The 12,969-nt window shown below is 40.8% G+C and overlaps 1 protein-coding gene across 1 annotated transcript in view; it reads right to left on the minus strand.

The window, feature by feature from the left end:
- The window catches only part of LOC139695307 (protein groucho-like), a 777,395-nt gene that overhangs the window by 496,121 nt on the left and 268,305 nt on the right, over positions 1-12,969 (minus strand). The gene's annotated exons all lie outside the window — the stretch shown is intronic.

Raw genomic sequence — 12,969 nt, forward strand, 5'->3', positions numbered from 1 at the left:
GGCGTTGGATCTCCACCTGACACACACCCTAGCGGTGGCTTGTAGTGTATCATGCGGATGCAGATTCGCAATAATATTCATTGTCCAACTTTAAACGTGATCTAGGGTCAGGAAAACGCGGGAGTGGCGCTTGAGGAAATTCTATATCCTGTAATAACTTTGAAGATGAAAGAACAGAGGCGATGGTCACATATGCCGCCACGCTAGTGCGACGGTTTTAAACCGCGCGTGGCACCGACGGTCGCTGCTTTTACGGCAAGAATATTTGTTCCAATTGCGACGATATTACTTCAAGAACTCCACGAGCGCGTTGAGTTTGACTTGGCACGCTTTTAAATTTGGCACTTTGAGCGTTGATGTCCTTTGGCCGTAATATGCACTTGAACCAAATACACATATAAGAGTACTTGGCTCTCCCAAAGAGGCACCCTGAGCATAACTGACGTGACTCCCAATAACTGACAAGGCTAGTGGATAATGGTGCCCGTATGATTAGCCTCGCTCACGGTAGCCATTCCTCTTTCGAAGTTATTATAAATATTACTAATCAATTTTGGTATTCTACAGTTTAAGATAGATTTATCAGAAGTAATGAAATGAGAGCAATATACTCGATATTTCCCAATAGTACGATGAATTTTGGTTAAGTAACATGTTTCAATTAGTATTATAAATGGTATTCTACCGTTTGAGGTCGGTTTTGAATGTAAGAACATGGCTATCCATCGCTCTATATTCTAAAGTCTGGTCTACAAAACATAATCTGACATCATGACATTACCCGAAGCCTATCTTTAATTCCGAATACTTTCGCATACGTACCTTCATTCTGTCCAAAGTGCTTACCTTATTCCTACACCTGCTGGGAGGATTATCATTACTTTTATTCTACAGTTTAAGGTAGGTATTGGAATGAACAATACTATACAACGGTACTACGATACATTTATAACCCTACCTTACCAAAATATTCCTGTCCTATCCCTACCCCTACCATCCTTGCCTAATTTTCTCCCATCTATCATGGTCTTCGACATGCAGAATCGTAGGGGCGTTATGTCAGGGTGCCTATTCAAAACCTACTCCCATCGGTAAACTGATAAGTAACACATGGTGCGGCAGCAATGACTTCCTGTTTTGAAAGCGCTTTGCGTTTGTAGAAAGGAAGTTATGTTGCCGCATTCTGTTCAACTGTGGATGGGCCTAAAGGCTAGTAATCCCAACTCAAACCGCTGCTATGGACACAAATAATGGCACACTCGGTGACACAAGAAAATTTAAAATACAAATAGTATTTGAAAGGGGAAAACTTTAGAGATTTATTTTTATGGATTCGAAAACGAGCTACAGGAATATAGTATATGTTATGGATGCCAATGTCATTGATAAGATTTTGAGCATCTCCACACGACGCCGTCCTATTGGTTGAAAAATGTCATTGATGAACAGAATACTTCACATATCAATTACATAATTAAAAAAATCTATGACCGAACAGATTCGATGAACGAATTTCAAACGAGTTTCATTCTCCCCCCGACAAAATAATCAAAAATAAGGCGAGATCTTAGTTAAGAAGCTAATTGATAAAGACAGTCCAGAAAACCGAAACAAAGCATCTTATGAATGAATCAATGTGTCCGACACACAATTCAAGAGGAAGACAGTAAGAACCATTGCAGAGACCTAATTGACAAGATTATGACCTATGAATGACCTCTGATCTATTCACCATTTATGTTTCAAAATTAAGTTATAAAATTTCCATTAATGGCCGGTATCTTCACATGCCAATGCCGGTCACCCGTTGGAATCCTGAAGAGTACAGTGATGGTAAATTTGAACAAAAAAAATTATTAAAATAAACTGAAGCTATCAGATCAATTTTCAAAAATTCGATTTTACTCAATGATATTTTTTATTATTCATCATTAATATGCCACCGTTTAGTTTACGTTTTGGGCGGACACAGAACATGAAACGGTACAACGACACATTAATTTTATTCATCATAGTAATTTCAAAGTGAAAATATCTATTACATTCATTGATGAATTATTGGCGCAATTTAAACTGGCAATGAAATCATGCGACCGGTCTAACAAGCTCGCTGGTATTTGCTCCGTGGTCGCTAGGTTGCATGGTGATGATACCGAAACTCTTTTTCTTTATGTATCGCGAGTATGAGCATGAATTTGAAATTACTGAGAGTGCGAGACATAAGTCGAACAGTCCCGGGCTATTTATAACATCAGCCTAATACCGCGGTGTACAATTCTCCATTAAGCGGTATGACCACCCTTCAACAAGCCACCTTCGGCGAACGATCTGCGAGACTTGGAGGAACAGGTGAGGTGGGAAATGGGGTAATGGATAGCGGGTGTTTCCGGCGAGGGGAGGGATGGCTTTTATGTGGTCAGAGGAGGAGAAGAAGAAAGGGTGAATGTGGGAAGCTGAGAATCGGGCCGGAGGGGAGGGCTCGGGATGGGGAGAATACGTGGGGGGGATAAGGAAGGTGCTGAGGGGGAGAGTAGAACCGAAGGCGATCCAGGAATGCGCCCTCGTGCGTGTTACTGCATCTATGCGACCGTCGAGAATGGAAGAGGTGTAGCCGGGGGTCGGGGGGAGCTTTCAGCGAAAGAAATGAATAAAAACAAGCTGGAGGGAAAAAATTGGATTCTCGGGTGTGCTTGAGAAGGGAGGTAAATACGTGTGACGGGCGGAAGCTTGAAAGAGAAATTGAAAGCCAAAATGAGACGGAAGAAAAACGATGGTTAATTCCTTGAGTCGAGGGAGACTAGTGGTCGAACTCAGTGGATTCAAAAGGCATTTGAAACTTTTTGAAAAAATTGGGAAAAATCAACCCTTAGCCAACGCCAACATACCAGACCTGTTATTTTAAGTAGTAGTAGTAGTTTTATAATTAAATAATTTATTCAATCGCGATCAACCCTTCCTCTCCCTAACTATTCCCTCCTAGTAGTAGTAGTATTTAGGGGAGGCGACCGACAGCTAAGGTCATTTGCGCCATTGGGGATGGACCAGAAAGGATGAAGGGTGGAGAGAAACCCGGCGTCGGCATTAGCCTACTCTTTAAGAAAGGCGCCAAGGGGCCCGCAGTTTAACGTCCCATCCGACCGACGGCGTACTCACTTAAAGTGCCCTCCACAAAGCACCTCAAGTAGGGATCGAGATACCTCTGAAAAATATTCAACACCGCCGGGATTTGCACCCACGCCCTCAGGGTGGGAAGCCAGTACGTTAGCCCCCGCACCATCTGGATCCCCCCCTATTATTTTAAATCGCAGAAAATAAGAGATGTGTTTAAAAAGTAAAGGGACTTTTAATTTCTCACAGCGCATAGTGCACCATGAGTTCTTGCAATAAGGCCAAGCCATCAATAAAAATTACTAATTGCAAGTTCAAGGCCGTTCAAACAGCCCTGTAATGATGTCCCAGCCTCCACATTCGCCAGACATGGCACCGTGTGACTTTTTTATTTTCCCAAAAATAAAGACAACCTTAAATTTGGTTTACAAGCATAAATGAAATTGAAATTAAATTTAAAATACTTCGCCTTTCCACATAAACCATGAATGGTATGTCAAGAGAGACTCTTATCTCTCATTACCTCTTTTTATTATATCAAGAATTGACCTGCTCTCTCCATTGGGCTGAATGGATCGCTTTGGATGATAGTGTCCGCCAAAGAAAAAAAGGTTTATGTGGAAAGGCGAAGTATTTTAAATTTAATTTCAATACGAAGAATTTCCACCAAGTGACGCCAGAAACTGTTTCATAAATGAAATTAAAAACTCATCTCTCATAGAGCTAAATGCTACACCATCGATCGAGGTCCAGAAGTGTTTCGAGGATTGGAAAAAAGCGCTCGCCTTAGTTAAGAATATCTAATAAGGGACTACTTCGAAGGGGATAACCTACAAATAAAATTCTTCCCAAGTAACTCATATTCCTATTATTTATTGAACACACCTCATACAATAACCGAAATATTAGCTATGAGTAGCAATACAGTAAACAATTCAGAAAATTAGATTTTAAACTAGGCAGGAGAGGTCAGATGTTTCTTGGGAGAAATCCACAAGGGGTAGAAAAAATGGATGGGAAATATTATATTTTGGATGAAAGCAGAAATTTTTCGGGATAAAATGGCTATTGCACTGTAGGGTGTCCCGTTGTGTCGTTTTAAGATGAGGCTTAGAAGAAAAGCAGTGCATCCATCTAAAACCTACCTTTATCGGTAGTATATCATCAATAATGATGTATTAATCAACATGTTTACGTGGTAAACGCACCACAGATGCATACTTATATGCCAGGGAGTATTGGATCACCAACTATTGGTGGAACTTGAGATTTCACATAAATGCATTAAAATTTTTAGATAATATTTTGTTTATTAGATAGTAAATTATTCTCCTTGAATTCTTTTGGACCAAATATTGGCGCAAATTCTTTAAAATATCTGTTAAAATTAATGATATAGATTTACATGTATCTTAATTACAATGTATCAGAATCTGTGACTAAATCACGGAGCAACGAATCAACATCAAGTTGTTTCGTGAAGTGCGATAAAAGTTATCAAGATATTACTGAAATGTTGACAGCTGTTTACGGGGATAATGCTTTGAAAAAAATATCCGTATTCAAGTGGATCAAATCAAACCAAAAAATTAAGGAAAAAACCGATCGAAAATCAAAGTCATGCTCCTGGTTTTCTTTAATATCGAAGGTGTTGTTCATCATGAATGTCTTCCTGAAGGACAAACAGTGAATGCTGAGTTATACCTTACAGTTCTCAAGCGTTTGAGAGATCGGGTGCGACTAAATTTGACGCAAGATGATGAATGGCTCTTTCACTATGACAATGCACCTGCACATTAAGCATTGATTGTTCGCCGGTTTCTGGCAAAAAATTCCGTCACCATCCTTGATTATCCTCCTTACTCGCCAGATCTCGCCCCCTGCGACGACTTTTTCCTATTCCCAAAATGAAAAAATGTGATGAGGGGATACAATAAAGCAAGGAACGACGAGAAAACTAAAAAGCCTAACTGCCAAGGACTTCCAAGGGTGCTTTAACCAGTGGAAAAGAAGATGGAATAAGTGCATAGCAACGAATGGAGAGTACTTTGAAGGGGACAAAATCGATGGAGACTAAATTTTGCAAAATAAAATTTGTATAGCCTCAGTTCGCTTATTTATTGGACAGACCTCGTATACTCGTATATACTCGTACGTCTCACAGTTAATAAGGGGAAAAGGCGTTCCGCGAGAGGAAGAGCTGATGAAGTGGGGAAGGTTATGTGAAGAGTAAGAGGGTGGATACGGGAGGGGAAGGAGAGGAGGCGGAGGAGGGTGGAGAGGAAAGACTGTGCGGGGGGGGGGAGTGCGTGCGTGTGTATGGGGAGAGAGAGAGTAGGTAGGTAGGGGTAGGGGGACGGATAGTTTCTGTGGCCGCGCACGGACACGCGAAGCTTACAGAAGAAACCGCAGTCGAGCTGGGAAAATGAAAAGGAGAAAAAAACAGCAACCAGTAGCGCCGTGTATTCGCGGAAAACGGCTAGGTCCGCTCTCAAACGAGGAGTGAGGAATGAGGGGGAGGGATGAGGATTGGGAGGAGGAAGGGGGGGTGGGTTCATAGCGTTGGGAGCTCCGACGCTAAGCAAAAGCAACCGCTTGACGAGCTACTTCAACTCCTTAATCGTTTTCGAGGCGGAGCCTCGTTTCCGTGGAAAGGCATTATACATAATGGAAGTGATCTGGCTGAAATGGCCGCTCTCGAGTGTACAGGGAACGCGAAAAACAAATCCGTCGAAAAATATGCGATCCGGAGGAAGGTGGGGGACGGAAGTTGAAGAGTAAAAGAAAAAAAATACGAAGCGATGGATGGAAGGAATGAACTGCACGCGAAAAACTAAAGAGAGAATCAAGGCGACGCGTTCACGAAAGGCCTTTTCATCGAGAGATAAGCGTGGAATGGTCCTTTGAGATTTTGAGTGCACGACCGCGTCTTTCATAGTTATTTTCACAAAGAAAATTTGGGCGTCTTATTTCTGCGATGCATCCAGCGGTATAGTTCGAATTATTAAGAATTCAGGAGTGCCTCTAACAATGATTAACTGACAACTTGTAAAGGCCTACCTGTACAACAAACTCATTTTAATCGATTATTTAGAAGTTTAGCAATGGTTGAGCTTTTTCTTAATGTAAAACCTACTTTAAACAGTAGACCAATATGCTTAAAAAATCATCCAATAATTCAATAGCAGGGGTTTAGATATCTCCAGTTAAAAGGAAGAACTTACTTATTTATTTGTATATACCCTGCAAGCCACTGCTGGGGTGTATGGCAGGGGGTGAATACACGCCAGAATAATTTTACCAGAACATGATCCTATCGCGGTCAGTGGCCTGCATATTGATTGATTGCTCCAAAATTAAAAAAAGCACAGAATCTGAGAGACTTGGCACAATACTAGCATTAAATCATTTCACTACCTTTAAAGTTTGTATGAAATATTTTTTTGAACGCTTTCCCCATCGTTTGAGTTACCTAAATTCTCCGCTGGTTCAAAATATCATAATAAGATTTAATTAAGATGGTGATGAGCAGTAAGGGAACACCCCCAGCCACACAACCTAGCGGTGACTTGTAAGATGTAAATGTATGCACAGAGAAAGATTTCTCAAATCTTAGGGCAGCATCTGTACACTTTTGTACCAGCCATTTTGAACTACTTTCTGATAAAGAAAAAAAAAGGAAATCATTGATTTCGTATTTTTACTACTTTCTTCTTTCATCAAATACTCGATCAAGAACAGTAGGAAAATATATTTCAACCCTAAGAAATAACTACCGTTGAATTTCGCCGTATATCACTCCCAGTTTTGCCAACTCATTTGCGTCCAGTCTTTCACAATTTAAGACCCTTAATTTTAACGATTTAGTAAATACGTAAAAGTTTGAGTGCTATTCTGTTAATTTGGGCTTCGGTTGTCTCACGAACACTCTAGCAACTAAGCCAAAACGATAATTCGTAACTGCAAGATTTTTTTTTATTCGTAGCAGATTCCAAAACTGCAAACAACAACGCCTAAACATTGCGCATTCCAGTTTAGATGCACCCTGACACTAAATTCAGGCCAAGACGATACACATCCATCAAGCAGAGAAGGACATTACAGCATTTGGATCCATATTCACCAATGCGTCGCCGTTAAGTCATTTGATCAATTACACGTGACAGCGCGCCATCTGACCAGCTGCTTTGTCATGACGAACAAATGAGACCGTCGCCAAGTTCCGTTGGCGCTGTTGTTCTCTCCGTCTCCCTACTTCAGTGATCGATGGGCCAGTTCGTTCAGTAAATAAACGTACAGTAAACACGGAAGACTGCCGAAGTTTTCACCAAGACAGAAGGAATTGAAGATCGTAATCAGTAAAGAGTAAATGAATGCTTGGAAGTACAGGTGTGTACACTTTAAAGAAACTTACCTATCCAGAGGAGCACGTAACTATGTCCGTTAAAATAAAACGCAGGCTAAAGGCCCGAATTACAATCTTACTACTCCATTAACACTCTCCTTATTTTATTTTAACATTTTAGATACTTACCCCCAATTTTGTAGCTAAAGTCTCCACATCAACAGAATATGAGATGAGTGTATGCCTAGGGGAAGTATTCTACTGTTTAAGCATTCACGCATTATCGGTAGACATTGACAAAGAAGCACCACTTCATTTTTATGTCACCTCACATGCAAGAAACACGTCAAGTACCTGAGATCGTAACAGGAAGGCGTGAGTAAGAAATTAAATTAATTTCAATAAAGATTGACCTGAACATTTAATAAGGGAAAAGGAAGGTTAGAGATATCAAAACCAACAGATACAAGTATTTGTTCAAGTACCAGAATCTACCGATCAATATCATCGAATGACACACGTGTTCGTTAAAAAATCAAATGTAACCACTTCTACAAAATTCGAAAAGATAAAATAAAAAATTAATTTGACAGTCGAATATTCTAGCATGATCTGGGGAGAGGTGTATGAGGGTAAGATATTTGATGCACATTTACTAATTTATTTATTTTATTTATTTAGTAAAAATTGTGCACATACAGCAGGATTGCCAATTTACAGTGTCACATATAACAGGAACATATAAGGACACAAACATACAAACATCAACAAGACTATACTATTGAGGGAGGTGTGAGAGATGTGTCAGAGAAAGGTTTATAAATGTGTTGGCTGGGAGTGAGAGGGGGTCAATACTTTCGGGAAGGGAATTCAGTAAAGCGGGGAGACGGAAGAAAAGGGACCGTTTGGTGAGGGACAATCTGGGAACGGGTTGGTGGAATAAAGAGTGATCGCGGGTAACTCGGGGGGGAACTCTGAAATTGATAAGGGAAATTAGTTCAGGACAGTCGTTAATGGAGTTAAGGGTGTTATGCATGAGTTTTAAATCGGATTTTAGACGTAGAGAGGAGAGATTACAAATCGAGAGCGAGGAAAGAAGTGATTCAGTGGGCGAGTCCCGAAGATGGGGGACTCTGTACTTGACAATTTTACTGAAAAAATTAGTTATCGTGTTAAGGGTATTAAGGTTAGATAGGGCAGACATTGACCATATAGGGGAGCAGTAGGTAATTAATGGTAAGATAATGGTTGAGAAATATGCGGTTAGAGATTGTACATCTTTTATTTCTGTGTAGCGGTAAAGCAGACCTAGAAGAGACATGGCTTTGCATTTAACTGCTTTGATATGATCTGAGAAATTTAGTTTGCGATCAGTTAATACACCAAGATCCTTGACAGAAGCAACACGATTCAGAGGAACTGAATTAATTGTATAGTTAAAGGTAAGAGGAGATTTTTTTAGGGAGAGAACTAGAGTATTGCATTTATTTGAGTTTAAATTTAGCATCCATGTGCTGCACCAATCTGAAATTTTATTTAAAGCCTCCTGAAGGTGGTAGCAATCCGTGGGGGAATTAATTTCCTTAAAAATTTTGCAGTCGTCGGCATATAGTAACGTGTGGGCTAGGGAGGTCGGGACTAGGGAAGCTAAGTCATCAATGTACAGATTAAAAAGATATGGTCCGAGAATACTACCTTGAGGAACTCCAGATGTCACAGAGGACCAAGGAGATGAGGCGCCAGATAGTATTACTCGCTGATTTCTATTCGAAAGAAAGCTGGTCAGTAATTTGAGAAAGTTTCCATGAACGCTAAAACGCTGACTGAGTTTATTAATGAGGAGGTTATGATTGAGGGAGTCGAAGGCTTTTGAGAAATCCAAGAAGATGGCATCTAATTGAGTCTTACTTGTTATCGCACTAACAGCGTGGTGTTGAAAAAGTGCTAAATTGGTCAAGCATGACCTGCCCGGAAGGAAACCATGTTGGTTGCTAGACAGAAAAGGGGAAGTAAAATAATAAAGTCTGTTGAGAATAATCCTCTCGCAAACAGAAGAAAGAATAGGTAGTAAAGAGATAGGGCGATAGTTAGATATTTCATTTTTAATTCCAGTTTTAAGAATAGGGATAACATTAGCGGATTTCCATTGGGGGGGGAAAGTACCGAGGGTCATAATGACATAAGAATTGTGTCAGGCAAAGAATCTTTCACAAGGAGGAGGGAATTGATGGCAGGGACGTTAGGCAAGGATGCTAAGAAAAGTTTTCTCAAAACTTTTATATGGAGCGCGGTTTTATACGGCGCGGAAACATGGTCAATGAAACATGATAATAGACGCAGATTGGAGGCCTTTGAAATGTGGATGCGGAGAAAGATGGAAAAGGTGAAGTGGGCAGAAAGGAAAACAAGTGAGGCGGTGTTGGGTATAGTGGGGTAGGAGAGGGGAAGATACGTTTTGCATTAACACAAAGAAAAATGAGGCAGGAAAGATGGATGAAGGGCATATTGATCGGCAGCGGAATGTTGAAGACTGTGATAGAATGGAGAATGTTAGGCAAACGAGGAAGGGGCAGGGCGGTTGGACGGAATGAAGAGAGGAAGCAAGTTTATGGAATTGAAGAGAGTCTAATTGTAGAGTAGGATGTCAGGTTTTGTTTTTGCTTAGAATAGACAAGTAAGAGCAATTCGTAATATTGAATAATGAGCTGTGTCCATCCCAAACGTGCCTCAACCGGTAAAATACCAAATGACAGTAACATGTGAGTGTGTGTAGCTATTTTACTATCGGAGAGTTCTTTCAAAATACTATCTCTTTCGTGAATAGCTCCGAACAAAATAAAACAAGGTCAAACTGGCGTACAAATCTGAAAAAAACCATAGTGTAACTAGCTAGGTGGTTACCCTATGATAAACCGTACACCAACTTTTGCTATAAAGTTAAAACTTGACTTTCTATTCGGATCCTAAGAAAGTCTTTCACCCCCGCCCTCATGAATAAGATAAATAATTCTGGACAATTAGGGAAACACAGATAAGCAAATAGAGCGACTTGAGCGAATGAGTTCATTTAGGGCATGGAACTACTTTCCAATTCCCTCGTCACCTCGAGGAAGGAGAGGCTCGTCTCCGACTGAAATATTAAATCCGAATGTCCCCCTCGTGCATTAGCAGTGCGAGACGAGTAATGCCTCGAGCCACACAGAGCATGATGCATTATATATTTGTGAGAATACAAAAAAAACGAAAAAAAACGACAAAGAAACAACTCGCGAATTGGATTAAGACTCCCGCCTATGGCAACGCCGCGGCGACTCGCTCCAATGGAGAACTAGAAAGGAATCTCCGGGTTGTCACGGGAGGGATAAAAATTTTAAAATGCGTATTCTTCTCCTTTCTTTCTTTCCTTTCAGCGTTCGGAGAAGATGGCGCGAATAATTTTATGTATCTACGCTGACGGGAGAAATCCAAATGAAAAATATATTTCCCGCTCCTAAGTAGAGAAATGAGCGGGAGAGACCAAGCTCGGTCACCGGCAAGCTTCAGAATTGCGGAGGCATTAACTTTTAATTGGGACTTACTCTCTACGATGCTCCGAGGAATCACCAAAGGAAACGCGCGGGGGTATCAGGGGGAGAAGGAAGTTGCAGGCGTGCATGAATACATGCATCCGGGGGGGGGGGGGGGTTTAAGGATGCGAGAATAAGGAAGAAGCTCTTTCGACGGAGTGTGGGTGAATTCTTGATCCTCAAAGTGGCGAGGCTTTTCCTGCACAACGCTGAGAAAAATATAAACTTTCAAAATGACATAATCCTTGGACTGAGCGAGTCTGTTATTCGATCTTGTGTTGATTAGAGAACTTTGACCCACATAACTCTGAAAATCATGTCCAATTTGTGATTGATTTTTCCCAGATCAGTTTCTTCCGTCGGAAGTTTTAACGACTTCAACTCCTTTCTGGTTTATTCGTTAGCGGCCAAACCAGAGGTGAAATTCTATAGCACATGCATACTTAATCTCGTTCTCAATTAATGACTTGATCATCATTCGTTGGGCTTTCGTTGATTAATTAATATTCACGGTCATAATAGTAACCAAGATTCACCGATTGCTGACTTGGGATAGTATTTTAATGAATATGCATTAACGATTTTACCACAATGTAATTGTTTATCTGTGTCAGTTTACAATCAAGCAATGGACAACTCAGGAAATAACCGAAGATCATGGAATGATTGTTCCTGATGTAACAGCTAGTCAATCAACTCATCAAATTACCTAACTGATTAAAATCTCTATGAAGACGTATAAGGAGGATGATCTGAAGGTTTATTGATCGTTATTTTAAAATTAACGAAGACATGCCAGGGTTACAGGGGATACAGGTTAACTGTATCCCTTTTAACCCTTACATGTTTTCGCACGTCTCGGCACCTTCGTCGCTTAAGCAAGATGACATGCGTACATAAGAAACATTTGAGATGTGTCCTTGGAGAAGGACTGAAACAGTAAAATGGATGGAAAGGAAAACAAACGAGGAAGTGCTGAGCATTGTTGGAGAGGAAAGAGTATTTTTGGAAGAAATCCAAAGAAGGCAGGAAAGGTGGACGCAGAGCATTTTAATTACGAATGGAATGCTTAAGACAGTGATAGAGGAGCGTTAGGCAAGCGAGAATGGGATAGGTATGCTGGGCGCAATGAAGGGAGGAAGAACAGACTCCCGAATTGAATAAAAGTTTAATGTAGTATGAGGCTGAGGTCTATCTATGCGAGGCTAATCCAACCAAAATTTACCTTAAACCGTAGATCAGTAAATAATAATGATTATTCGTTCACCAAATACGGTGGAGGAGAGCTCAATTAGAGTAAAGCTCATTAAATATAGAATAAATAGCAATTGGTTGTGGAAGAACGGAGGGTTAATGTCTAAGTCAATCTTAGCATTGAAGGGCTAATGCATGGATCGCATTTGAGTATTTCACGTTAGATACGAAGTCGAAGACTAGTGGCTATATCACAGCACTGTGATGTAAATTAAGCGTAATACTGATATTATTTACATCCCTTGAACTGCTTTGCATTTAATAATTAGTTCCTGATGTACTCCATACTTTCTAAACGTCAGCAGAGAACTCGATGGTTGGTTTTCATTTCTATGGGGATCGAGATGGTGAGGTGGCTTTCGTACTGGCTTCCCACCCAGAGGGGCCGGGGATCAAATCCCGGCGAAGTTGAATATTTTTCAGGGGTATCTCGATCCCTACTTAGGTGCTTTGTGGAGGGCACTTTGAGTGAGTACGCCGTTCACCGGATGGGACGTTAAGCTGCGGACCCCTTGGCGCCTTTCGTTAAGAGTAGGCTTATGCCGACGCCGGGTTTCTCTCCACCCTTCATCCTTTCTGGTCCATCCCCAATGGCGCAAATGACCTTAGCTGTCGGTCGCCTCCCCTAAATGCTAATACTACCCATTTCCATTTGAACTGTTATTTTTCTACCGACACCGTAACCCTTGCTTTTTA

This window comes from Hetaerina americana, unplaced genomic scaffold, assembly GCF_022747635.1.
Source record: "Hetaerina americana unplaced genomic scaffold, ioHetAmer1.1.p SCAF_6, whole genome shotgun sequence".
NCBI classification, from domain to species: Eukaryota; Metazoa; Arthropoda; class Insecta; order Odonata; family Calopterygidae; genus Hetaerina; species Hetaerina americana.